The 27,851-nt window shown below is 45.4% G+C and overlaps 1 protein-coding gene across 1 annotated transcript in view; it reads left to right on the top strand.

Annotated features, from left to right (window-relative positions):
• The first annotated feature begins 17,978 nt into the window (after window positions 1-17,978).
• Window positions 17,979-27,851, top strand: part of Sirt5 (sirtuin 5) — a 30,725-nt gene continuing 20,852 nt past the window's right edge. Inside the window, exon 1 of the mRNA XM_051194370.1 lies at window positions 17,979-17,995. The gene's annotated coding sequence lies outside the window, so the exon portion shown is untranslated. The remainder of the gene's footprint in view (window positions 17,996-27,851) is intronic.

Below are 27,851 nucleotides of genomic sequence, written 5' to 3'. Positions count from 1 at the left end.
TTTAAAAGGTGTGTATCAACCCTAGAACTGTTTTTGGTTCTAACTTTAGCCATTCAGAAGGCCCTTCAAATGTCACCTCTTTTGAGATAACTGTTCCATGCAAACTAGCTTTCTCCTTCCTCCCTGTTTAATCTTCTTCATCTCCATTATTAAGAATTATTTTTATTTGCTTAGCTTTAGTATTCTTTCTGCAATCACTCCTCTTAATCCCCAAATGAAAACAGGACGTTTGTCTCATCTCCCATACCAGGTCAGCTGGCTGGGATTCTCTGGGGTTTGGGACCTGGTCATCACTATTGTTTAAAGTTCCCAGGGAGCAGGCAGCAGCTCACTGACCTATATCAGGCAGAGCTGAACACAGACTCACCTGAGGAGAGTTTTGAAACCCCGACGCCTGGGAGCTCTCTCCTGGGACTTAGGGACTGCTGTACAGTCAGGGCTGAGATCCCTGGCTTGCAGCTACCTCCTTAATTCCGTTAGTCCGAGCCAGTGAATGCGCCTCTCCCACATCCTCTGGTCTTCTGTGGTCTTTGCAGGCTGCAGTGACAGGATAAAACAGGACATCACCTACCTTCACTTCTTTTCCTATTGTAATTTGCATGTGAATTAAGCCTGACACCACCTTCAGCCCTTAGTCATTCTGTGCAAGTTACCTCCTGGGCTCCTGCCTGGAAGTTACCTTGATGCAAGAGTAGAGAAAAGCAAGTGGTTGGCCAGATCCTTATCTGCATCGCTGTCTCCATTCTCAGAGTTCCACAGAACTTTCTCATCTGGCCCACACATCATCCACCTGAGAGATAGTTATTATCTACGCTTGCAGTGGGAGGATGGCATTGAATAGGCCAGGTGTGCGGCCTTCTCTCAAAGCAGTGATCGGTGATGTTAAAAGGAAAAGTCCTTAGACCAATTAAATCCAGTAGCGATTATCTGAACCCCAGAAAACAATTCACAAAACTGGGCAGCCCCCCCCCCCAAACCAAACTAGAGCAAGGTTCTGAGAACTCCAGCCGACAACAACGCAACTGGACAGCATTTACAGAAAAACAACACAGAAAATAACTTCATTGGCTACAGCTGAGTCAATCACCCACCAATCAAACACCTTACCTAGCTGTTTACAGCCTAATCAGTTAATTGGCCACAGAGTCTCTTGCAGCCAACCAAACCCGTTTACTAAGATTAAACTCTATCTAAACTGGTTTGGTCTGTTGGGCTGAGCACAGGTGCCCAAGATCAGGGCTTCCTAGAAATTGTGCTCACTTGCTAGGACCAAGGGAGAAGAAGACATCTAGTGGGGAAGGGCTGGGAGTTGCTATGATGCAACTCTGAAGATTCCCCGCAGGCTCCTATTTTGAGTGCGTGGCTTTCAGTTTGGTGGAGCTGTTTGGAGAGGCAGAGGGACACAGACAATGGAAGTAAGTTAACTAGGAGCCCTAGTCCTGGCTGTCCTCAGCTTTCTGATCTGCCAAGAGCTGAAGAGTGTCCAATACACTACAGCAAATGGAGTTCCTCCATCAAGCCTGCTCTGCTATGATGGGCCAAAGAACAGAAACTCAAAAGAGTCAAAGAAATCTCTGCTTTAACTGTCCTGAAACCTTCTCTGGATCCTATGAAGAATCTTGGTCACAGTGATGCAGAAGTTTACTAATCTAGGGGTGGAGTTTATACATGTCATTCACCCAAACTGCCACAAAGTAGATGGCAGGGTGAAGTTCAAAGCCTTTGGTCTATGAGACCAAAGCTGGTTGTTACTGCCCTGAGTTGAGCTGGCATCTTACTGACAGGCCCATGATCTCCAGTGTTTTAGAATTCGAAAGCTGTGGCTGTTGGAAGTGGAAATTCATTAGTATTCCTGTGGCAAACAGAGGAATGTTTATACCAAAGAGGACAGAGCTGCACATCAGCCTCTTGTCGGTTCATTTCAAGCTGTATGGCCAGATTTAAGGTTTTGGAGTTTGACAATTGCAAACAATTATAGATTGTAGGCATGAATGTCAAAGAATTATATATAATAGAAAAAATGTAATAGGTGTTTTGGCTACTTTTATGTCAACTTAACACAAGCTAGAGGAGTCAACAGACCCCCCTTGAGAAATGCCTCCTAAGACTGGGTTGTAGGCAAGCCTCTGGGGCATTTTCTTAGTTAGTGATTGATGAGGGAGGGCCCAGCCCGTTGTGGGTGGAGCTATGCCTGGACTGGTGGTCCTGGGTTCTATAAGAAAGCAGGCTGAGCAAGCCATGATGAGTAAGCCAGTGAGCAGCACCCTCCGTGGCCTCTGCATCAGCTCCTGCCTCCGGGTGTCAGTCCTGCTAGAGTTCCTCTCCTGGCTTCCCACAGTGTAGTGAGACATCCACCCTGCCCACACCTGTTGCACTGACCATACCCCAGCTTGCTCTCTCTTGGTTCCAATCAGGTCATGTAGAGCAACTTGGGTATGGGTCCTTGGAGCGGGAACTTTCGGGTCATTGGTTTCTCGTGTAAGTAACTTCTCCCCAAATAAAATATAATAACTCATAACCTCACCCTGTGTATCTTAATCCATGCATCAATATCTGGACTACAGTGATGGACTACAATGTGGAAGAGTAAGCTGAATAAACCCTTTCCTCCTCGAACTTGTTTTCGGTCATGGTGTTTCATCATAGCAATAGTAACTCCAAGACAGGGGAATGCCTTCCAGACATTCTGCAAAGCTCCGTATGCAGGTGGCCTCACAGCAAGCTTTTATGACAACAGGCTTTCATGAAAAATGATGTTATAGCTCTTGTTCTAAAACCAGGAAACTGAGGCATGAATGGGTTAAACAATTTGTACGAAGTCCCATGACAAATTAACCCACTTATTTGCTCAGTCTTAGTTTCAACCAAAAAAATATACAAATGATCACGGTGGTGGAAGCCTGTTATCTTAGTTACCTAGGAAGCCGAGGCAGGAGGATCAGAAGTTGGATGTCAGCCTAGAATACAGAGCAAGACTTTGTATCAAAATAAAATTATCTAAAAGGACTAGAGATAAAACATGGAGTTCTTGCCTATATGCACAAAGCTCTGGGATCATTACCCAGTCTGGGATCAAGGGTGAAAGCATACAGTTATATATACATCTGAAATACATGTGTGTTTTTTATTTTTATTTTTAATGGACAGTAGAATATTTCTAGAATGGCTGACTGAACATTGCACATTAATTTACAAGTCTTAGCTTTATAACTGTAAATTTTCCTTCTCTGCAAGAGGTCTTGGGCCTGATCCCAAAATATAAAAGTAAAATTTACTTTCTCTTTTCATTATTTGTCTTATTGCAGCAACAGCCAAGCTACACAAATAGTTGTAGGCTCATCCTGTGAACACTGTCCGAAGTCTGTGGAGGGTGAAGAGGAGTACTTACCATTGATTCAGTCATATGTTTGCTGTTTGTTGAACACCCAGAGAAAACTGTCACCTTACCAATGTTAAACACACTTTAGACAAAGCAAAGCACAGTGTGTGAACATCTATTGATGTAGTAGGGACTGGAGAGATGGCTTGAGGTTAAGAGCACTGGCTACTCTTACAGAGGACCTACATTTGCTTTTCAGCACCCACACAGCTGCTCCAAACATCTGTAACTCCAGTCCCAGAGGATTCTGATCTCCTCACACAGAAGACATGTACATGGTGCATAGATATTCATGTTAGTAAAACACCCATACACAGAAATCAAATCAAACCAATACAATACTACAAAAGTGAAGCTGGGCAATTGGGGAAGGTTTTCTTTAGCCACGAGACTATGTAGAGAACTTGGTATAAACACTGTGCTTTGCCTTCAGCATAACTTACTCGGCTTCCTCCTGACCAATAACCTTAGCACTCCCAAAGAAATCAGATAATGCTCCCAGAAGCGGTTTCCTACTATTGTGCCTGACATTTTCAGACTGCACTTAGACTCTCTCAGAGGTTTATCAGAGAAGCATCTCTATTCTTATCTTTACCAAAGGAGAAAGTGTTGAAATTACATCCTTTTAGAATTCTGGAAGAACTATGTGCTTCCTTTAGTCTTTAATTTTACTCCTTGCTAGGACTTAAAACTATTGTGCAAAACATATAGAAAATGTCTGCTACTGTGCATTCGATTAATGATGAACTAAATTTTTTCATTTCAGAAAATTAGGGAACAAAGGTTTTCAGAAAAGTATTCTTTAAAGATTTGCTACAGTCTGAAGAATGATTTTATTCTGCTTAGGCATGGCTAATGTGCAGAGAATAAACTCAATGAGAACAAGGGTGTCTCTGTAGAAACTTAGTCCTTTTGTGGGTTGGGAAGTGAGACAGGGTTTCTCTGTGGAGCCCTGGCATTTCTAGAACTTTTTCTGTAGGCCAGGCTGGCCTTGAACTCAGATCTACCTGCCTCTACCTGGAGTGCTGGTATTAAAAGTGTGAGCCACCACACCAGGCTCAGAAATGTAGTCTTAATGTCAACCTGGAACAAATACATTGGAGATGCTGGCAATCAGTTCCAGGGCCTTGCACACATCCATGTGGTTTTTGAGACACGATCTCTCACTGTCTTGGAGCTCACCAAGTAGGCTTGGCTGATCTTCTGTCTCTGTCTCCCCAGTGCTGGGAAGAAAAACGAAGGGCTTTTTACATGAATGCACAGATCTTCTTGATGGGAAGGTGCACATCACGGGAGAAGAGAACCAGCTCCTGTGGGTTACCCTCTGACCCCCCCACACGTGTGCTGTGTCACGCATGTACCCACACAGAGATAAGTAAATGAACAAATGTAAAAGGTTCTGTTTTAAAGATGTAGCTCTCTATTTTGCATAGGCATCTTTCCTTTGTATTTGGGTAATCCTGAGTGAGTTTTGTTCTGTTTGTTGTGAGACATCTGATGTCACTCCTTTGCCTTTGGCTGCCCACTTACCATATCTGGAACCATTTGTTGGAAAGTCTACTCCTCCACTATCGATGATCATTTGAATGACTGTGGCATTTTTGTTAAATGGCATTTGACTCTAGAGATGCAGATTTCTTTCCTGACCCTCAATTCTACTCTGCTATGTCTGTCCTTGAGTCAGATCACACTGTCTGGGACCAGCTGTGCTTAAGAGCTGGCACAGCATTTCACTAAGTGGATTTTGACCTGATGTTAAAATGAGAAAGGTTTACCAACTGATCACATGGCTCATACTACCAGTCCTCCTGCTAGCAACAATTAACCAAGGTTCCTAGTGAAATCTGAGCATCAGATAAAGCGGATGATAACACACTCAATATTGCCTTACAGGATCTTTCTGGAACTCACGTTTAGATGGGACAGTCTATCTTTCGCTATCTCCAGGAGGCCTTTGGCAATGTCTGGGGATTTTTGTGTTTGTCACAAGCTGGAGTGCTGCTGAGCTCTGGTGGGGACAGCCCAAGCATCAGCTCAGCACAGGCGGGGGCCCTCATAACAAAGAACAGGGTCAGCAGCTCTTGATCTCATCTCCTGCCTGACACTTGGGGTCCAAGGTGAGGGACCTGCATTTCCTCTTTATTTTTTTTTTTTAATTATTTTTATTTTTATCTGAGACAGGGTTTCTCTGGCTGTCCTGGAACTCACTCTGTAGACCAGGCTGGCCTCTAACTCTGAGATCTGCCTTCCTTTGCCTCTGCCTCCTGAGTGCTGGGATTAAAGGTGTTCGCCACCACTGCCCAGCTTCTGCATTTGCTTCTTAAAGCTTAGCCTGATCTTAGTTTTGTTCTATACCAAATAGACATTCTAAGGAAATGCTGGCCAAGATAAGATAGCATTTACAGGCAGCTGAACAGCTGACAGGCCAGCCTGCCTATGGCCCTGGAACCTAGTTCCCTGGTAAATGCCACAGTCAGAACTAGCCTCACAAAGAAACTCTGAGAAGCTGGGGTGGGGGCTGAGGTTGGGTTGCCTCTCTCCTTCAGGCCAGGAGGGCCACCCTTCCTGAGGGAGCCGCACACAGCTGCCTTCCCATGAACAGAGCCTTTCTTTTCGCTGCAGGGAGGTGAGCAAACAGCCTGAGGTGGAGACGGGATGGCACAGCTCTTAATCAAACAACTTCGAAATGAGCAGGAGAGGAAGGAAGCTGGGGGTGGGGAAGGTCCTGAAAGCTTTCTGCTTATGAGATGGATGTGGATTCAGGAGAGGTTATTTGAGGACACTTAGCCCAAGCCCTAGTCCCAGTTGCCCAGGGGCACATACACCAGCTTCTTTTGTGCAGTGACTGGTCCCTGTTTCCGCCCTTCTGTGTAGATCTCTGTGCCACACACGTTAGGTGGAGACAGAATGAACACACACTGTTATCCGCCCAGCCTAGAGACTTTGATATTCCCAGAGAAAGAAAACTAGCAGAGTCTCTGCCCCCCCCCACTGTTTGTTTATTTATTTTAATAAGACGTAAAGGAACCAAGGCACTCACTGTTGACTCAAAGATGGGCACTGGGCTTGAAAGTGCCATAGGAAGAATAAAAATATATTTGGACATTTGTTAAGAAAGCAAGATAAATCAAGCTTTGGTTGTCTAAAAGCATTGCTTTTGTGGGAAGAAATCTGTCTGAGAAGTTCTTGGCTTGCTGCTAGGGAGAATGCAAGAAGAGAGGTTTTGCAGAATCACAAACACTGGGGAAGCCTGCTAAGACTCAGCTGTGGTCCATCATGGCCTGGGCGGTCGGATATGGAGGAGGTGGGGAGTCAGCAGCTTCTTCCTTCTTTATAACCAGGAATCACTGCATTTGTACCTGTAATTTCTATATCAACTTCAGTGGCCATCAGGTCTGTCTCTTATCTTTGGGAAGTGTTGTCAACAAGACAGTACTGTTAAAACTGGTTCGTCTCGTGAGCTCCAGTTAAGTATTGTGTCTGTTTGTCACATCTGCCTCACCCCCCCCCCCCAACCTTGTTTTCTCCAGCCCTCTGTCTTCATTTGGGTTTAGAACACATGGGGGCGGGGGATAGTAAGTTCTTTTCTTATTGCTGGAATCCAGATGCCTGCAAGAGCCAACTCTAGAGAATACTGGCTTGCGCCTGGGAGTATGTCCATCATGGCAGGGAAGGCAAAGCTGCAGGAGGCTACATGCAGGAGCAGGCTCACTCTTGTCTCCACAGCCCAGGAATTGGAGGACAGGACATAGGGCTGGGCTGTACGTTCTAAGACCTATCTCCTCCCCTGTCCCCCTCCCCCTCCCCCCCAAGGCCGCCATGACCTACTTCTTCCAGTGAGGTCCCACCACCTAAAGGCTCCTCAGCCTCCCCAAACAGCTACCAACTGGGAGCCTAATGTTCAAACCTGTGAGCCTGTGGGAGACAGTTCACATTCAAACTCTGTGGACACTTAGCCACCCATGGGAGAGCTCTGGGGCAGGGCTCATAGGAGAACTGTTTTGTTTTGTTGTTGTTGTTGTTGGGTTTTTTTTTCCCCAGCTAGGAGATGGAGACTAGACTTCAAGAGGAACAGGATTCCTTGGAAGTAAGAAAAAAGAAGATGATACAATAGTAAAAAAACAAACAAACAAACAAACAAACAAAAACAAGAGAAGATTGTCAGCTATTTTGTGTTGGAGTGAGGCAGTTCTAGTCAGAGATTCAAATATCAACATTAATCAGGAATTATTTGTTGAGAGTCTGCCATGTGAGCAAATGTTAAACAAAGAAAAAGGATCATTCCCAGGGGACAGTGCCTTGCTGTTCTGTCTCCACTGAGGATGACACAAAAGAAAATGAATTTTCTTGGCCATTTAAGAGCTTCAAACGAGCTGCAATGAAGGATTTTTTTTCTTTTTTACTTTCCATAATGAGAGCTGTTAGATGCTGGGCAGGCTTGCCAAGAGCTCAGGGAGCCAGGAACATGCAGAGGTTGGCTCATACCCACTGGTTCTGGGTGGGTAAAGACCTGTGGCTCACAGCAACCAATTGTTCAAATAAATCTGGACTTGAGATGGCCATATGTCGTTTTTTCTCTGCATGTGTTACTTTGAACCTTGGATTTCACTGAGAAACTTCTTGGAAATGTTGAAAACAGTTTATCTGGAGACAGGAAAATGAATATCTGACCCTCAGATCAGAGACAGCACAATGAGAAATGTTGAGTTTAAGTAAACACTTTCAGATGTTAGGAAAAGAATAGAACCAGCAGCCAGAAAGATGGCTCAGCAATTTAGAGCCCTTGCTGCTCTCCCACAGGATCGTGGTTTAGTTCCCAGCACCCACACTGGCAACTCACAATGATCTGTGACTCCAGTCCCAGGAAATTTAACTCCCACTTTTGACCTGCATACATTTACACACACACACACACACACACACACACACACACACACACACAGAGAGAGAGAGAGAGAGAGAGAGAGAGAGAGAGAGAGAGAAGTAAATCAAACATGGAAGGGCATAGCAATTTGAAAGTAATGAGAATATGACAATTAACAATAAATTTGATATCCAGTTATTGATTCAAGTTGGTTAGATGAACATTAATATGCCAGTAGCTGACTGGATAAAAGAACAACAATAATCCACACAGAAGACTGACATCCTGACAACAAGTGAATGAATAAAATATTCTACTGGATATCTACACACACAGGAAAATTAAGTTCAATCTATCAGTTGTTGGGTTCTGTTTTTTTTTTTTAATCAACTAATTGCTCTAAGATAATCATTTCCATTGTTGCTGAGGACACAGGGAAAGAGATAATTGGTTATTAATGTGACTCTAACTGCACACATTGATTCATCTGCATCTAGGTGGGTGAAAGAAAAAAAAAAAGCACAAGAAGAAGATAGAAAAGAGCGGAGGAAGCTCTGTTCCCTGTAGAAGGTGAAGAGAGCTTCAGGGGTCATCTCCAAAGCAACGCCTTCCTCATTACAGGAAGTGCAGGGATTTTCTCACTGAGCCTGTCCATGTGCACACAGGGGTTGCCTCATTCCTGAGGGTAGCACTAATAATAAAAACCCAGAGGCAGATATTGGGGTTAAAGCTGAAGATCAGGAAAGCAAAGCAGCCAAGTCCCTAGAGAGCTCTCACCTCTCCCAATGCTCAGGCTGAAGGGACCATCCACCCAGCCTCAGATTGCATCTCCAGACTGCACTGCTCTCCACCAAGTCTCAGAATGCTTCCTGAGGCTGCACTGAGCTCCTTGTATTCTCTCTAGTGTTGGGATTAAAGGTGTGAGCTCTGTTTCTCTTTTAGACTGATTTACTCTCATGTAGCGCAGGGTGGCCTTGAACTCACAGAGACCCATGTGCCTCTGTCTCCTGAGTCCTGGAATTAAAGCTGTGTGCCACCACTGCCCAGTGTCTATGGCTGTGACTAGCTTTGCATTCTGATTTCCAGGCAAGCTTTATTAGATTATAAACAATATACCACTACACCTGAACATGTTCCATGCAGCAGTATATTCCTGATCTTGCTGTTTAAAGCCAACACAAATATACACAGCTCTTGCCTCAAAGGGAATAAGAGAGTTTATCCTGGAATTCATTAGAGTGGTCATGGCTCAGGAACAGTGACTTAGTTTACCTCAGATTCCATGTTCCAATAAGGCAATACTTTCATCACAACTTTATAATAACAGTAGAAACTAGTACCTCAAGGGACTTTAAAAATACAGAGGTATGCCAGGCACTGGTGGCACACTCCTTTAATCCCAGCACTTGGGAGGCAGAGGCAGACAGATCTCTGAGTTTGAGGTCAGCCTGGCCTAAAGAGCAAGTTCTTAGACAGCTAGGACTGTTATACAGAGAAACCTTGTCTCAAAACAACAACAAACACACAGGTGGATGCAGCCGAAATAATGACATGGGGAAAAAAGACATTTAATGCCAAGCTGACAACACGAATTTCATCCCTGGAACACACACAGTAGAGAGAATTGAACCCAGCAAGTTGTCTTGTGATCTCCATATGTGCACAATCACACACACACACACACACACACACACACACACACACACACACACAGAGTTAAATAAGAAAAATGAAAAATGCATTGGTGGGAATGTTGGCAGATGAGTAATAGAAAAGGGGAATTGGGGGGGTCTCTGTTATAGGCTTTAGCACTAACTGATGGGCAAAAGCTAGAAGTATGTTCATAAATCACAAAAGCATTTACCAATTTACCAGATAGTCCCTGGGATGTTAGGTTACACAGAGACATATGCAATTAAGGACTATTTAAAGGGCAGAGCTAGTCCAAGATAGTCCAGCTCCAAACCTGCAACATTCCGACTCTCCACATCACAGATGTTGCCATCACTCACTCAGCCACGTGGAATCTTTCATGTAGGTGTGGCTTTTTACCCCTGGGAACTTCAGCTTGTAAAGGTAACAACTTAAGGAAAGACAATAAACATATTTTTAAGTGTGTTTAGCTCAAGATCTTGTGGGCTTGTTTAAGGTTAAAATGGTGGACAGGGCTGTCTCTGGGTTAGTAGAATTTTCCCCAAAGGTGCCCACCTTGCTTAATGGTGACAACTCTATATGTAAAACCTCCTGAACAAAGCTGTAGCAATTCCAATGTCCTTTCAAAGAAAAGTCTAAATCCACAAATATGTTTCTTAGAGGTGTTCATTGTATGATGCTCCCCTATCCCAGTCATAGACAAAGGGGGTTAAACAAGAACCCAGAAGTTGCTCAAATGTCCATGCAGGAGAATGAGTTTACAAAGCACAATATGGTACCTCAGACAGCAGTTCAGTTCTGTTTCTGCACAGTTATGACGTAGAAAAGGCCATGCTCAGCGGTGTCTTAGTTACTGTTCAATGGCTGTGAAGCGATATCACCACCAAGGCAACTCTTACAAAATAAAGCATTTAATCGGAGGCTTGCTCACAGTTTTAGTGAGTGAGTCCAAGATCATCATGGTAGGAAGCAGACAGGCATGGCGCTGGGGTAGTAGTTGACAACTTTACATCCTGATCCTCAGGCAGAGATGAGGAGAGTTCAGTCCCATCGCCGCTGACATACCTCCTCCAGCAAAGCCACCCTTCCTAATCCTCCTCAAACAGTTTCTCTGACTGGGGACTAAGCATTCAAACATAGGAGGCTATGGGGGCCGTTCCCATTCTAACCACCACAAAGGGTAATTGGAAAAAAAGGATAGATGCTAGCACGCAACTGGCTAGCTCTGTGGCTGGCCAAAGCCTCAACTTCTCAATTACAAATTAGAGGTAATGATGGTGTCTTCGCAATGGAGTTGTTGGGTCGTTAAGTGACGTGATGCACACAGCGCACATAGCAGAGAGTCTAGGGGAGAGCTACTGCTCAACAGCTGGCAGCTGGAAGGAGAAACTAGAAAGAGGGCGAAGGAGGTTAAAGTCCCGACCTTTACTATTTTTGAGGGGTGTTTCTTTTCCTTTTAAAAAAATCTCCTACCCCAATTTATCCCTTTCTGTATCACACACACACACAAACACACACACACACACACACACTACACATATACACACTAAAAACAATTCTTTTTGAAATAGAGTGTAGTGGCTTAAATGAGAACGGCCGCCATAGACCCCTACGGTTGAATGTTTGCTCCCAGTTAGTGGGGCTTTTTGGGAAAGATAAGAGGTGTGGCTTTGTTGGAGGGGGTGCATTACTGGGGTGGACTCTGAGGTTTCAAAAGCTCAAGCCAGGCCCAGTCCTCTCTCTCTCTCTCTCTCTCTCTCTCTCTCTCTCTCTCTCTCTCGCTTTCTCTCCCTCTGTCCTTTCCCTCCCTCCCTCCTTTCCCCTCCCTCCCCATTCTCCTCTTCCCCTCCCCTCTCCTCTCCCCCTCCCTCTCTCCTGCTTCCTGTGGACCAGGATGTAAAGCTCCCAGCTACTGCTCCAGCACCATGCCTGTCTGCTTCCCACCATGATGAACATGGACTAACCCTCTAAATCTGTAAGCAAGCTCCCAGGGGGTCATTCCTGCCTTTCCTACAATATTGTGCTGTTTGGAAATAAACAGCAACAGCAAAAAACTGGTATTATTAGTGGGTGCGGAGAGGATAGAATGCAAACCTGGATGATGCAGCTGGTTAAAAGAAGCAATCACCTGCTGAATCTGGACCGTGAGGGAAGAGCTTCCTTTACCTTCTCCGGGGATTGTAAGGAGAACTACTGAGCAACACCATCCCCACTCTGTAGCCCAGAGTAGCAGTTACTGAGTCAGGAGCTAGCTGTCCTTGGCCAGTAAGGCCGAGCCCGTGCTGGGTCACGGTCTCACATGCAGTACATCTAAGTGCGCTCCTGAATGGAGGAGTAAATTTCTGGTTGGACTGAGGGAGCACGCATAGTGTATGTATGGACTTCTTACTCCTCCTGCCTATGATGCACTAAAAATGACCACTCTCAGAGATTTCCTTAGTTTCTACCCAGTTTCCACCTTAACATCCATAAAAGCCCACCAGGCTTGGGCAACAGGGTGATAGTCCTCCCTTGAAGCCATCCCTCGTTGCCAGAGTTCTTTCTCCCTTTCCGAGACACGGTTTCTCTAAGTAGCAACAGACACCCCACCAGCCTCTGCCTCCCTAGTGCTGGGATTAAAGGCGTGTGCTGCCACTGCCAGGGTCTACTTCCTTTCCCTTTATATGCCTACATGAGTTCTGTTCATTTCATGTACATGTTCATGTTTTCTCATTCTTCTTTCATGAGACAAACCTGCAAGCCACCTGCTTAGTGACTGACGATTTCCCTGCACTCTGGCTCCCCGTGTTAAACTCTCTACGAGTTGAGAAAGGGTCTATCTCATTACAATAACTCTCGTCATTTTGACCCACAGGACCTATTATAGTGGTTTTAACCTGTCATTACTTTATTTATTTATTTATTTATTTATTTATTTATGGTTTTTCTAGACAAGGTTTCTCTGGGTAGCCCTGGCTGTCCCGAAACTCTGTAGACCAGGTTGTCCTGGAACTCAAAGATCCACCTGCCTCTGCTTCCTGAGTGCTTAGATTAAAGGTGTGTACCACCACCAACCCACAATCTTTCATTACATTTTAATTTTTTTGAGTCAGAGTCTCACTAGGTAGCCCTGGCTGGCATCAAACTATGTAGTCCTGACTACCTTCAAAATCATGATCCTCTTGTCCTAGAATTCAAAGAGCTGAAATTACAGCCACGGGTCTTCATGCCTGGCTTCTCCTTGTATTTCGAGAATTCTACAAAAAGCTGTAACTTTTAGCCATATTTTAAACTGCCTGTATTAAGAAAAAATAGAATGTTGGCTATCTTTCGCATTTACAATGATTTTAGGCTACAGAGATGGCTCAGAGGTTTAGAGCACAAACTGCTCTTTCAGAGGACACAAGTTCAAGTCCTACCACCCAGTGAATGCCAGGGACTCCAGCTCCAAGGGATCTGACACCTCTGGTCTCCCTGGGCATCTGCATCCATCTGCACATACCCACATAGAGACACATAAAAATGATAAAAATCAAATTTTAAAAAATGATTCCTACATTAATACAAAAAATTTTAAATATCAAATTTAGCTAACTCTGGGCCTAGACCACTTTTCCCATTAATCTCTAAGAAAGCGGTTTTGCTTTGAATAGCCAGGGGTGGAGGCACATGCCTATTTCGAGGTGGAAGGAGGGGCAAGCTCTCAAGGTCAGAAGATCTCAAGGTCAGCCTCTGTTACTTAGTGAGTTTGAGACCAGCCTGGGCCACATGGGACCCTGCCTCAAATTACACAACAAAACCAAGTCATCGCTAGAATGTAAGTGTGAATACTATATAAACACCAGGAGCAAAGTGTCCAGTGACAGTTTTGGTGTCTGTAGTTGAGGGTCCCTGCTGGATTGGGACAAGCAGGTAATTAACTTTGTCCAGTACTGGAAGAGGCCAAGCTTTAAAAGGGATTATCTCAGCGTGCAATTAATCCTCCTCTTGCCTTTGACTTTTAAAGTGGCCTGGCTGAGTCCAGCCTTTTTCCAATGAATAATACAGTGTTGGCTCTTCTTCTTTCAGGCAAAGTCTGCAATTTCAGGCTCATCATTGTCTCTCTCTCTAACCTTGGGCCAGCCACTTAACCCTGAGTCTGGATAGCTGCACTCAAAGTGGGCGATGTCAATAGTGACCTGAAGATTCACAGAGAGACAGCTTATTAATGACTTGAAAGCACTTAGGATGTATCAAGTGTTATAAAATTCTTCCTATGACAATGTATGGATAGCTAAGTGAAGCGTGATGGCCAGTTGCCCTCACAGAAATAAACCACTTAGGTGCTGTTTTGGTGTTCTGTGAAATTTAAAGCATTGAGGGAAAACCTTCATTTGAGTCAAGGTTTTTGCCAAAGGACAAATACATCTAAGTAAGTGGATATTTGTGAACTTGCCTTCTGCTTAATTCCCTCTGAGTATATCAAAGCAATTTGACATGGCCAAATCGCTGTTTACAAAAATAATTTTTAAAAAGTTGGGATCTGTGGTACTCTGAATGTAATTGGTCCCCATAATCTCATAGGGAGTGAGTGGCACTATTAGAAGTATGGCTTTGTTGGCGTGGGTATAGCCTTGTTGGGGGAAGTGTGTCACTGTGGGGGCGGGCTTTGAGGTTTCCTATGCTCAGGATACCGCCCAGTGTCTCAGTTGACTTCCTGTTGCCTGCAAAATGTAGCGCTCTCAGCTCCTTCTCCATGTCTGCCTGCATGCCGCCATGCATGCCGCCATGCTCCCCGCCATGATGATAATGGACAGAACCTCTGAAACTGTAAGTGAGCCCCAATTAAATGTTTTCTTTATAAGAGTTGCCACGGCCACGGGGTCTCTTCACAGCAACAAAAAACCCTAAGACAGGATCTCCACATTCTCTCTCTCTCTCTCTCTCTCTCTCTCTCTCTCTCTCTCTCTCTCTCTCTCTCTCTCTCGATCAGGGTATTTAAACTGAGAAGGCCCACCCTAAATGTGGATGGCACCTTCTGTTGGCAGCCCAGGTAGAAGGTGGTCTGAGAGAAGTTTTTGCTTTTTTTCCTTACTGTCCCTACATCTGTCCTGCTTGCACGTTTGTCCTTCCATCTTGGTGCTGTGTCTACATCCCTTCACTGAAATCAGAATCCAGCTTCTTCAGACTTCCAGTGATGCCTGAAGACTGGTGGCTCTCCAGGAATCCTCACGGCCTTTAGCCCCAGCACCGCTGAAGGCCTCTGGCCTCATGGGCTGAGCAGCGTCTCGGTTCTCAGGCTTTCTGTGTGCAGGCAGCCATTGTTGGACTCCCCGGCCTCTATTGGGTCAGTTTGCTTTCTGGTGCTGTGGCAAACTCACTCCACATCACAGCCCATCATGGAGGGAAGCCGGGACAGGAATTCAAGCAGATGCCATGGAGGAATGCTTCTTGCTGGCTTGCTCTTTAGGGCTCAGCCAGCTTGTTTTCTTATATATCCCGTGACCACATGCCCATGGGTGGTGTCACCCGCAGTGGGCTGGGCCCTTCCATGTCAATCTTTAATCAAGGAATAAGCCTCCCATGTAAACAGAGGCAGAGCATTCATGCCCAGACCCACAAGGTCCCAAATAATCACCCAGAAATTTATATGAATTATAAAGTATTTGGCCTGTAATTCGGGCTTATTACTAACTAGCGCTTAGATTTAAATTAACCCATTCCTATTACTTTACATTTTACCACGAGGCTTATGGCTTTACCTGTGCTCTAGCATGTTGCTTCACCGGCTGCTGCTTGCCTCTCCCCTGACTCCACCCTTCTTCCTCTATTCAGTTTGGCTTTCCTGCCTAGCTGTATTCTGCCTTGCTATAGGTCAACGCAGCTTTTATTATCAACCAATGAGAGCAACATGTATTCATGGTGTACAGAAGGGTTATCCCACGGCACTCACAGACTTGCCTATAGGCCAATCTTGGGAGACATTTTTTCAAGTTAGATCCCCTCTTCCAAGGTGACCCTAGCTTGTGACAAGTTGAACATCTAATAAATCCCGCTTTAATATATGTTCACTCTCTCAGTTCCTCTAGAGAGCTCTGACCAGTAGTTGTGTCCATTTGGGGAGCTGTTATCTAGGATTAACGCAGTCATTTTTCTACTTAAGTCAGCCCTTCAGTGTTTCTGCTGCTTGCCCTGGTCAGACTGCTCTTCCTCCAGAGCAGTGGTTCTCAGCCTTCCTAACGCTGTGACCCTTTAATATAGCTCCTCACGTAGTGGTGACCTCCTCACCCACCATACAACTATTTCCATTGCTTCCTCATAACTAACTTTTCTAGTGTTATAAATCGTAATGTAGATATCTGATGTGCAGGATATATGATCCCTGTAAAGGGCTGCTCAACTGCCAGAGGGATGAGGACACACAGGTTGAGAACCAGCCTGCCTCCAAACATCATCACCTGCGGAAAACGAGCAAGGTCACTTTATCACTTAAATAATTTCATTTTTGTCCGTCAAACATCCACAACTGCATCGGTATAGCTTCCTAGGCTTTGTTTTTGTCTTTCCAAGGTATCCTCAAGCCTCGAGCCAGTCTTCTGCTCAGAGGTTGGCTTGTCCCCTGAGCACTGTGGAGTGATGGGTAATGAGTTACAAATCCAGCTCTTTTTAAACATATACTCCAGAGGCCCTGGGTGAGTTGCCCAGAATCCAAGCATGGCAGCGTTTAATTTTATATTAGCCCTTTCACTTCAGGCACAGTTGTTGTCAAGGGGCGGGTCAGAAACCATAACCTTACAGTGCCTGGACCGATCTTCCCTCAAACTTCGGAGGCACTATAGAATCTTGCATTTTTGGTTGTGAGCCTAACCTTTCACAGCTGGGCCATCTCTCCAGCCCGGCACTATAGATTCTTGTTCAGCTGCTTAGTGTGTCTTCCTTTAGAAGGGGTTACTTATTTGGGCTCTATAATCCTTCTTTCCGCTTATGACACTTCTCTGTGGCCCTCCCAGATCATCAGCTGTGCCTCTTTTAGGAGTATCCTCTACCACGAGCACCTATCACAGTGTGGATGACCGAGTTTGAAGTAAAGTTCGAGCCTGGAAAGCCTTACCACAGCCAACACATTTTACTGGGAGCCCTGTGATGCTTTCTTGACCACTAACTCCAGAATACTGAGGGAACATCTCTTGAATGGTGGCGGTTGGGAAAAGCTGGCCTTTCTAAGCCTAGAAGACAGGTTGGAGTGGACAGTGCATCCGGGGTGGGCTATGGGAGAAGTCCCTTGGACTTGGATGACATACAGTGCCACATGGTGGAACCATGGATGATGGAGGGCTGCCTATTGGGTCTGTGAACCACGGAAAGTTGCGATGAGGAGCTGTCTCTCCCCCCAGTCCTCCAAGTATTGATAGTGAAGAATTATCATATAGTGGCGGCTACCACAGCATGAAAAGCAACAAAAGGGCTGGAGATGTAGCTCAGTACAGAAAGTTGCCTAACGTGAAGTTCAATATCTCCAACACTAAACAAACAAACAACCTCACAAAGCAAAGCAGTGGAAAACAATACTTTGTCCAGGCCGCCTTCAAAGTGGGCAGAATGTCCATCCAATGGGGGCATTCAAGATTTAAGCTGGGAAAGAAAGATAAATATGAATGTTCTCAGGTTATTTCCCCTTCTGGTCCCCTGGGTCCATTACCAGTATCTTAGAAAGGCAGAGAAGTCCCTAAAACCGGTGGATCTCGGCGCCACCAGTAGTGAACCACAACCTCTCCATTAGGTTACAGAGGTTTGGGCTAGCCTGGAACCGTCTCTCCAGGGTTTGCCACGGGAGTTCCAGGGAAACGACTTTGATTTTCCTAAACTCTGTCCTGAAACTGTCGTCCCCCAGTGTGCTCAAGGAGGCAGCAGAGTAGGCTGTAGTTCATGACTTCTCTGAGAAGTGGAGTGAATCTTGGAAGGTCATAAAGATAAAAGCAAGTCCCAGTGTCTTCCACTGATGATGCCACTGAAACCACAAAGCAAGGATCGTTCCGGGTCTCCGGCAGGGGCCGCTGCAGCCGGGATGGGACACCAGGACGCCGAGCGCTCCGCCCCGCGGCCTCTCCTCCAGCTCCCTCCGTCCCCAACGCCTTCTGTAGGTGCGTCTCGCGCTGGGCTAGAGGGGTCCCGGCTTTGTCCTGGCTCCGCGCGCTCCACCCCGCGCATGCGTGGCCTAGCGCCTGTAGAGAAGGCTGCGACAGGGTGGGTGGCAGAATGGGCGATGGGTGGGAGAGAAATCCCAGGAAGAAGCAGGGCCCCGGAAGGCGGTGACCTGGAGGAAGGGCACTTTGGCTAAGGTGACAGGGCAGGCTGTAGTGGTGGCGGGGAGTGCAGGAAGGGGCGGATCGCGACACAGTCTGAGGGTAGAGAGGGCGAGCCGGCAGGATTTGACGATCGTGGCAGCAGAGAAATGGGGAAAGATTAAGACCAAGCCAGGAGGATGGTGCCCCAAGGTTTTGCGAGTGGTGTGGGAACTGGGGCAGGGAGGTGGGCGCGATTTTTCAGCTCTGGAAAGATGGAAGGTCAGGAGCGGGCGCCTGCAGAGAGGTTGAAGGAAAACCAGAGGCTGGGGGGCTGGAAGCAGGTGTTCGGAGAGGTTATCAGCCGGGTCCTAGGCTGTACCCTTTTTTAGGTTTTAATGGCAGGTAGCCTTGACAGGAACGGGCGTGAGTAGAGCCAGTCAGAGTCAAAGCCTGGGACTGGTGTATTGATCTCATTTGTGGAGCTTTTGGTGTCCAACGAGTCTTCACTGAAACCCTGTGAACGCTTCTGCCGGCACTTAAAACTCCTGCATTTGAGTTGACGAGATAATTGTGTATATATCTGGGGTGCGATTGGGGTGTTTTTGTTGTGCCCAAGTCACAAAGGTCCCCAAAGAGACCAGGGAGACAGACCCACCCATGCAAATACATAAGATTTATTGGTTGCTCTATACTTCCACAGGAGGGACCCAGTCTAGCAAGCTCCTCCAGAGGGAGTTTCTTTTGTGGTCAAACAGTCCCCAGGATCCAAGCATCTAGGAGGCTAGGGGTGTCTGGAGTTCCTTTGTGTTCAGCTTTGGCCCTAAGCCTGTTGTATACAACATGGTCTCTAGGAGCGAAGACTTGGGGTGGGATGGTGGGGAGAGTTGATCTGGAGTTTTCAGCTCTTCATTTTCTCCTCTGGTTTTGGCACTAATCCAATCATGAATGTCTAAGGCTTAGTTTTTAATTGTCTTCTGTTGCTAAGGGCCTGTAATGTGATCATTGAACCATCAGCTGTATGGTTCCCAGTCTATCCTTTGTAAACTGTACTAGTCTATTTAGAATACAGGGACCAAATGTAAGCAGGAGAAGGAGGACAACTAGGGGTCCTGTTAGCATGGATATGAACATTGTTGAACCAGGGTGAGTTATTAAACCAAGATTCAAGCCATCCTTGTTGAGCTTCGTGTTCTCTTCTCCGTTTTTCTAGCCCTTCTCTGATTTTAGCCATGTTCTTTTATGCCGCCTGAATGGTCTCTCTAAAAACAGCATTCCCCCTTAGGGCTGCACACAATCCAGTTTACTGGAGGAATAGTAAATCTAAACCCCTAAGATTTTGTAGGGCTACCTACCTCAGCCAGGGAGGAAAGGGAGTCTTCTAGGTGAGTAATGGAATCGTCTATTCTTTTAAAAATCATTGTCTAGACTTCTTTTTAAAGTAAAATAATGTTGTCCCTGCTCTATGAGAGCTGTGGTTCCTGTCCCTACTTACGATACCTGCTACCCCTACTAAGAGGCTGAGGGTGATTGTAGTTAGCTCTGTGGTTTTCTGTGAGGTCTAATAGCAGTTCCTCTGTATGACAGATGAGTCTGGGGAGCAACTGGATTAGCATGCAGAAGCCCTTAGTCTCTGTAATTATCTTTGTGTGTGTGCAGGGAGTAAGGCCTGTGGAGCATGCCCACCAAGTAGCATTGTGGGGAATCAAGTACCCCTCCGAGTTAATGGTGGGTTACCTTTGCTTACAGTTTTGGCATTTAATACCTGCGTACCCATTATTCTCATAGGTCGGTGCTGGAAAGGAACATTTTGTGGTTTCTATGGCTTGCAGGTGGCCTGTTGTACCAATATTTTTCAGAATTGAATTTCCTGGAGACTACAGGGGAGTTTCTTTGATAAATATGCCACCGGTCTCTTCCAGGGCCCCAGTCTGAGTCAGTGTACCCTTCGCTACCCCATTATGTTCATCCACAAGCAGGTAGAAGGGCCTGTTTATATCTGGTAAGCCCAGAGCTGGCGCCTCAAGCAACTTCTGTTTTAGAGTGTGAAATGCCTGCTGCTGATTGTCTGTCCAGGCAAAGCCTGGTTTTTCCTTGGTTGCCTCATATAAGGGTTTGGCTATCTCTACAAACCCTGGGACCCAGAGGTGGCAGAACCTAGCGGTGCCCAAGAATTCCCTCACTTGTTTGGTAGAAGTGGGGATTGGGATTTTTAACACAGTTGCTTTTCAGACATCTGAAAGCCATCATTGGCCTTTTTAAAGCACATATCCCAGATACATTACCTGTCTTTGGCAAAGTTGGGCTTTCTTTGCTGATACTCTGTACCCCAGGACTCCTAGAGTTTGTAACAGATTCTTTGTGCCTTTTAGGCATTTTTCTAGGTCAGCTGCCTCAATCAGCAAGTCATCTACATATTGTAACAGAATGATATCTGCGTTTTGGGTTCTGTACTCACCCAGATCTTCGTGTAATGCCTCATCAAAGATGGTGGGCGAGTTTTTAAATCCTTGGTGGAGCCGGGTCCAGGTTAACTGGCTACTGATCCCAATTTCGGGGTCATGCCATTCAAAGGTGAAATATGCCTGACTTTTAGGGGCCAGCAGAAGGCTGAAGAAGGCATCCTTTAAATCCAGAACTGTACCGTTGTCAGTCTGGGGGCAGCGTGCTGAGTAGGGTGTAGAAGTTAGGCACTGTAGGGTGAATGAATGCCCGTTACTCTTTTGGTAACTTCTCTCAGGTCCTGTACTGGCCGGTAATCATTGGTGTGAGGCTTTTTTTTTTTTTTTTTTTTTTTTTTTTTTTTTACCGGTAGTAGGTGGGTGTTCCAGGCTGACTGTATGGGCCTCAGGACCCTGAGCTCTTAGTAGCTGCCGTATGTAGAGTGTAATCCCTTTCTTTGCTTTGTGGAGTGTGGGGTATTGGTGAACCTTAACTGTGTCTGCCCCCACCTTGATTTCAACGTAAATTGGAGGCCGGTGATGTACCAGCCCCATGCCCCCCATCTCTGCCCATGCAAGGGGGAATTTCTGAAGCCAGTCCTTTATATTAGGTTCAGGTTTTATCGGCTCTTGGTAGATTTTGTGTTCCTCGGCCGAGTTACTCGTGACCAGGACTTAAGCTGGCCTCCTGTCTTGATAGAGTAGAATGGCCCCTTTATCAGAAAAGTGGATCTGAGCTCTCATTTTAGTAAGCAGGTCTCGGCCCAAGAGGGGATATGGACATTCTGGTATTATCAGAAACGAATGGGTTACCGGTCTTCCTGAGTGTACTGTTCTTTGGGTAGTCCCAATCTGGACAACTGGAAGGAAAGTTGGTGCTGGCGACAGCAGAGTCAGTGGAAGGCTCCCTGGTTGGCCCCGGAACCAATTTCTGAGACACTTCCAGGATCCTGATCTTCTTCAGTAGTAAATAAGACTTTGAGGAGTTGTTGGCCATCGTCCCAAGTGGGCTGATGAGTAAAAGGGACAGTTTCTAAGAGGTTAATAAGGTCCCCAGGGTTTTGTGGAAAGGAGGCGTTAGGTGAATGCCAGTTGTAAAGGTCACTAGTGGCAAATGGCCAGTCGTGAAAGGGCTGGTTCCCCACCTCAACAGGGGACCCACTGGGCAATCTGGTTCTGGTGCTTGTTCTCTTCTGACTTTTAGTTACTTGTGCCGGCCCTTGGTAAAGCATTTCAGGGGGGTCTGGCATTGTAGAGCCTGGCTGTGTGGGTGGATGACTGTCTGCCTGGAGGGGTGCCTGTGGGGGTTCAGATCGAAGAGGGGGAAGAGAGTAGGGGAAAGGAAAGAGATTAGCTTTTCTTGTTCCTCCTTGGAGAATGGGATTAGCCACTTCCTTCTTCATGGGGAACCCTGTAATGGTGACGCTGGGGTGGGGGGCGGCAGAGGGAGTAGATGGGACAAGAAGTAGCTTAACCCAGAGGAAGGTCCCATCAACTCCATCCATGAGTCCTTGCCAAGTGGCAATGTAGGGGATTTGATCAGTAGTATATCTTGTTCAGGGTCTGAAAGCAATCTCTTCGCCCCTGGAAATGAGATCTAAATGAAAAGACCCTCCAGATGGCCATCCGACATTAAAGGTAGGCCACTCGGAGGAACAGAAGTAACCCATTTGTCCTTTTTGACATTAACACTGTTGTAATGGGCAGTCGCTCTAACGTTGCCGCAATGGGCCAAAGTCAAGTCAAGGGGTGAGGATGGAGTTGTACCCATTTTCAGTCCTGATGATGAGGCCATTGACAGTAAAACAAACAGAAAAGAGACAAACACAACAGTCAGACAGAAGGGCCCAAGACAGAGTATCAGAGTACCAGAGTTCTGCAGAATTCAGAGGGTCAGTTTTGGTCTGGTTTGATCAGGCCAAAAAACGTACAGATTGGACAAAGGCCCACCAGGGGCTCATTGTCCTCAGAACTTTCAGAAGAACAGTTAGGATCCAGGGATCCCGACGGGATGGCCCCAGATGGGGCCCTGTCCTGATGAGGAAGAGGGACATCTTCTGGTTCCTCCAGGTCTACCTAATAGCGCTTCTGCCTAGGTACTTGTGATCTGCAGAGTTTTGAGTCAGAGACTCTGGCAAGAAAAAAAGGAAAAATAACAGAGAACAGAGAATAATCTAATTCACCCAGCTGGGTGATGAAAACCTCCAGGGGTCTGAGGTCCCGAGGGTCTCTGGGGATTCTGGGACAAGCCCCAAATTGTTGTGCCCAGGTCACAAAAGTCCCCAAAGAGACCAGGGAGACAGACCCACCAATGGAAATGCACAAGGTTTATTGATTGCTCTATCCTTCCACAGGAGGGACCCAGTCTAGCAAGCTCCTCCAGAGGGAGTTTCTTTTGTGGTCAAACAGTTCCCAGGATCCAAGCATCTAGGAGGCTAGGGGGGTCTGGAGTTCCTTTGCGTTCAGCTTTGGCCCTAGGCCTTTTGCATACAACATGGTCTCTGGGAGCCAAGGCTGGGGGGCAGAGTTGATCTGGAGTTTTCAGCTCTTCATTTTGATATAGGCATGTGTTATATAGTAAGAGTAAGCCAAGCTAATCAACATGTCTATCATCTCACTCCTTTTTAGTGGTAAGAAACTTTCTAGTTTACTTGTTTCAGAATTTTGAAGCATGCATTACATTGTTATCAACTATGGTTACTGTGCTGTGCAATAGACTAGTAAAACTTATTCTCTCTCGCTGAGTTTGTGCCCTTGACAGACATCTCTCCCTGTCCCCATACTGTGCCCCACATCTAGCTTCTGGTACCCTCCATCAGTTCTTTGCTTCTGTGAGTCTCACTTTTATATACTCCACACTTAAGTACGCCTGCCCCACTGTACTTAGCTTATTTCACTTACATTAGTAGTGAAATTCGTCCCAAATGATAGAATCCTTTCTTTTAATATTGCATTATGTGTGCATAGGCTGCATTTTCTTTATTTGTCTACTGATCAACACCTAGGTTGTTTCCATGTGGAAAACACCAAACTTAACATCCAAGTGCAGATGCATCTTCATACGTTGACCTTCAGTCTCCTTATAACAGCTAGGAGGGGGCTTGCTAGAGTAAATGGCAGCTCTGGTTTGAACTTTGGAGGACTCTCCATATTGTTTTTCCAAATGGCTATGCTAACTGACATTCTGTCCACATCCTTGGTAACATTAGCTTTTGTCTTTTTGATGGTAGCCTGGCCAGCAGATTTGAGGTGATAGTTGATTGTGGTTTCATTTTCATTGCCCCAATATCTTCTTTTGAGAAATACCCACTCAGGAGCTCTGCTCATTTCTAAAACTAGGTTGCATTCTTGCACCTGAGTTTAAAAATACATAAGTTTATTTTACATATTTAAGTGTGTGTATGTGTGTGTGTGTGTGTGTGTGTGTGTGTACAGAACACACACTACACTCATGTGGAGGTCAGAGGACAACTTGCAGGACTCGATTCTTTCCATCACCAGGGATTGAACTCAGATCTTCAAGCTTGGTGGCAAGTGTCTTTACCATCTGAGTCGCCTCACCAGCCCTCCATATGTTTTATTTTATTTAAATTACTTATATTTTTTTGAGATTTATTTTTTAACTTTATGTGTATGGGGTGTCTTACCTGCATATATGTCTATATACTATGTGTGCAGTGTCTGAGGAGGCCAGAAGAAGGTGTTGAATTCTCTAGAACTGGAGTTATGGACGGTTGTGAGTCACCATATGGATGCTAGGAATCAAACTCTGGTCCCCTGGAAGAGTTAACTGATGAGCCATCTCTCCAGTCCCCTCCATTAGACATTAGCATATATCAGATGTATGGTTTGAAATATTTTATCCCACTCTGTAAATGACTGATTCCTTTATCAGCCTGTTTGTCTGTTTCTGCTTTTATTGTCTGTGTTTAGGGTCTTGCTAAGAAATCATTGCCCAAGCAATGTCAGGACTTCATCTCTTCTCTTGTAGCATCAGTTTCAGGTCTTCAATCCATGTCTAATTGGTTTTTGGGTGTGATAGGAGGCAAGCAACAACGAAGCCTGAACTTGGAGACTCTGTCTGTTATCCTAGCTATTACAAAGTTGAGACAGGAGAATTGCATAGTGAGTCCTAAGCCAGTTTGGGGTATAGTCTCAATCTTCCACATTTGCCCAACTCAGATATTCATTCTGACTGAAGTACAATGCACACACTGTCAAAATCACTTTTTTTTTTTTCAGTTTACAAGTTGTCAAAAAGCATAACCAAAATAAGGATACAGAACTTTCCATTGTTCTAATGGTCCCTGTCTGCTCATCCCAGATCTGAAACCGATGATGGGATTTCTATACTTATGGTTTTCCTTTTTCAGAATATCTTGTTAATGGGCTCAGAATGTAACTTTGGTGTTGGCCTTCTTAGTATTGTGTGTGTGTGTGTGTGCGTGTGTGCGTGTGTGTGCGTGTGTTTCATTGTTTTTATTTATGTATATGGGCACTTGTTTACATGTTTGTGTGCCATATGTGGGCCTGGTGCCTGTGGGGGCAGAAGAGGAGCTCCTAGAGTTAGAGTTACAAAATGCTTGTGAGCTACAGTGTGAGTACTGGGAATGGAACCTGGGTCCCTGGTAAGAGCAGCAAATGATTTTACTGCTGAACCATCTCTCCAGCCCTAGCTATGTGTTTTTGTTTGTTTTATTTCATGCAAAGCAACTCTATTTTTGAAATAATCTAAGGCTTCCAGAAATAATGCAAATAGAGCTGGGTCATGGTGGTGCACATCTTTAATCCCAGCACTCAGGAGGCAGAGACAGATAGAACTCTGTGAGTTCAAGGCCAGCCTGATCTACATAGAGAGTTCCAGGACAGCCAGGGCTACACAGAGAAACCCTGTCTTGAAAAACAAAACAAATGTAATGCAAACATAGTAGACTTTTTATTATTTACCCACTTTCCCCAAAATGTACATCTTACCCAGGTGGAATAGTTATCTATATTAGGTCATTTGCATGTATCCTACCAACTAGTGTAACTATATTCTAACTAATGAACAGATAGTCAGCTTTTGCTAGATGTCTCACCAAGGTCCAGTTTTAGGTATAGGATCCACTTGAGACAGTTTCCCAAGCTTCACCCTTCATAACTTTGCTAACAATGTGGCAAGTGCTGCTGATTATGCTGCACAGTGCCCTTCAACTAGGTGTGTGTTAGTATCCAGGCATCTGTACTGGCCTGCCGGTAGGGTTCTGACAAGATACGCCCTCAGCTGCAGCCACTAAGAGCACCACCTGTGCACATTGACTATGTTCCCTTTTAGAAGGGCCCTGCCCACCTCCATCCTTCTGTCTCTCTCTCTTCCCCTGTCTTTCCTCTCTCCTCTCTCCTGCTGCTCCTGTCTCTGGAGGCCAGTCTCCTCCTCCCCTTTCCCATTTTTATGATGCTTTTCCCTAATAAAATAACCTGTCTGCTTGAACTTTGTCTCATGGCATCTTTCTCTTGAGTGCTGCTTTTTTTTTTTTTTTTTTTTTTTTTTTTTTTTAATTATAGCAGTTTGTGTGGTATTTCTAGTAATTACATAATGTATCTTGGTAGAAAAACCACACACAAACAACAACTTTGTCCTTCCCACCGCATCATCTGTGGGAGGCAGATGAGGTCACCGTGTCATGTTACCGGTCATGCTATCCTGGATTGCTTGGCCTAGGTAGTAGTAGCCATGTTTTTCACAGCAAAGCTGCTGCTGACCAAGACTTTAAGAAGCCATTCATGGGGTTGAATGTATGAGCAGTATGTTCTTTTTCTTGCTGAACAGTCTTTGTTGTGTGAAGAAGCATAATTTGTTCACTTGTGTATAAGTTGATGGCCATTTAGTTTTCTTCTGTTTGGAGTCAAGGCCTTGGTGTTCTGTTAAATATAAACCATGCCACAGAATGCCAACATCAGGCAAGACCACATGTGACCACAATGGATCAGGAGAAAACCTAGACCACTTGGTTATCCTGTCTCGACTGAGATACAAGCAAGTATGTTGTCAAAACCATGAATCCAAAAGCTTTCTAACAATCTTATTCATCAATAATGTCCCCTATAGTATCCAAAGTGGCCTGCTTCCTCATAGCAGCGAAACACTTATGTGACCTCCCTCTGTGCCCTCACGAGAGCCTGAACCCTCCCATCAGTCCTTTGAGATACTTGCAATCGTTAGGAAGCCTGCAACCTTGGGTTTTTCCATGAAGCTGCTCCTTTACCTCCAAAAATCAGGGCTGGAGAGACAGCTTGGAAGTTAAGAGCACTTGTTACTCTTTTAGAGGCCCAGGTTCCATTCCCAGCACCCATATGGTGGGTCACAGTTACTCACAACTCCAATTCCAAGGGGTGTGGTTTCCTCATCTGAACTCCTAGGGCACCAGGCATGCAATGCACAGAAATGCAAGCAAAACATTTATGTGTCTAAAAATGAGTGAATAAAAATAAAATAAAAAGATTTCACAGTGAACATTCTGGAAGGTACCATGGAGCAAGATATTCATGTAGATATTGAAAACCTGGCTTCTCTTTGTATTTCTGTATAAACTGTTTCCCACACTCACCCCATTCATTCACTAATTTCTTAGAAATTCTTTTTGTTTTTTGAGACAAGGTTTCTCTGTGAAACAGTCTTGGCTGTCCTGAAACTCACTGTATAGACCAGGCTGGCCTCCAACTCACAGAGATCCTCCTGCCTCTGCCTCCCGAGTGCTGGGATTAAAGGTGTGTACCATCACCGCTGAACGGGAATTCTTAATTTTAAAATAAACATCCTAGTAGCGAACTCTTGTCATCCCCATCTCTTATGAAGTTCTTGCTAATTGGCGTTTCCCCTCCAACAGTGTTGTTCTGGTGATCCTATCAGTTGATACCAAACTCTCTTATTCTGACTTTTAACACAGTGGTCAAAATACACAAAATGTAAATGTCACCATCCATATTAGTTCCTATCCTTCTCATCACTGTGACAAAACACCCGACAAAGCAGCTTACAGATAGAAGAGTTTGCTCTGGCTCACAGTTGAGGGGACATGCCATCACGGCAGGGAAGGCATGGCAGCTGGTCAGGAGCAGAGAGGGAATGCTGGTACCCGACTGGCTTTCTCTTTTGATGCAATCTATGACCCCAACCTGTGGGGTGAAGCCACCCGCCTTCAGTGTGGGTCCTCCCTCCTCAATTAAATCTTCCCGGAGCACCTTCATAGGTGACCTCAGAGCTGTTTCCATGGTGATCTAAATGGGGTCAA

Source organism: Phodopus roborovskii, unplaced genomic scaffold (genome assembly GCF_943737965.1).
Source record: "Phodopus roborovskii unplaced genomic scaffold, PHOROB, whole genome shotgun sequence".
NCBI classification, from domain to species: Eukaryota; Metazoa; Chordata; class Mammalia; order Rodentia; family Cricetidae; genus Phodopus; species Phodopus roborovskii.
Note: the sequence above shows the minus strand (reverse complement) of the source record. Positions and strands in the feature narration are given on the sequence as shown.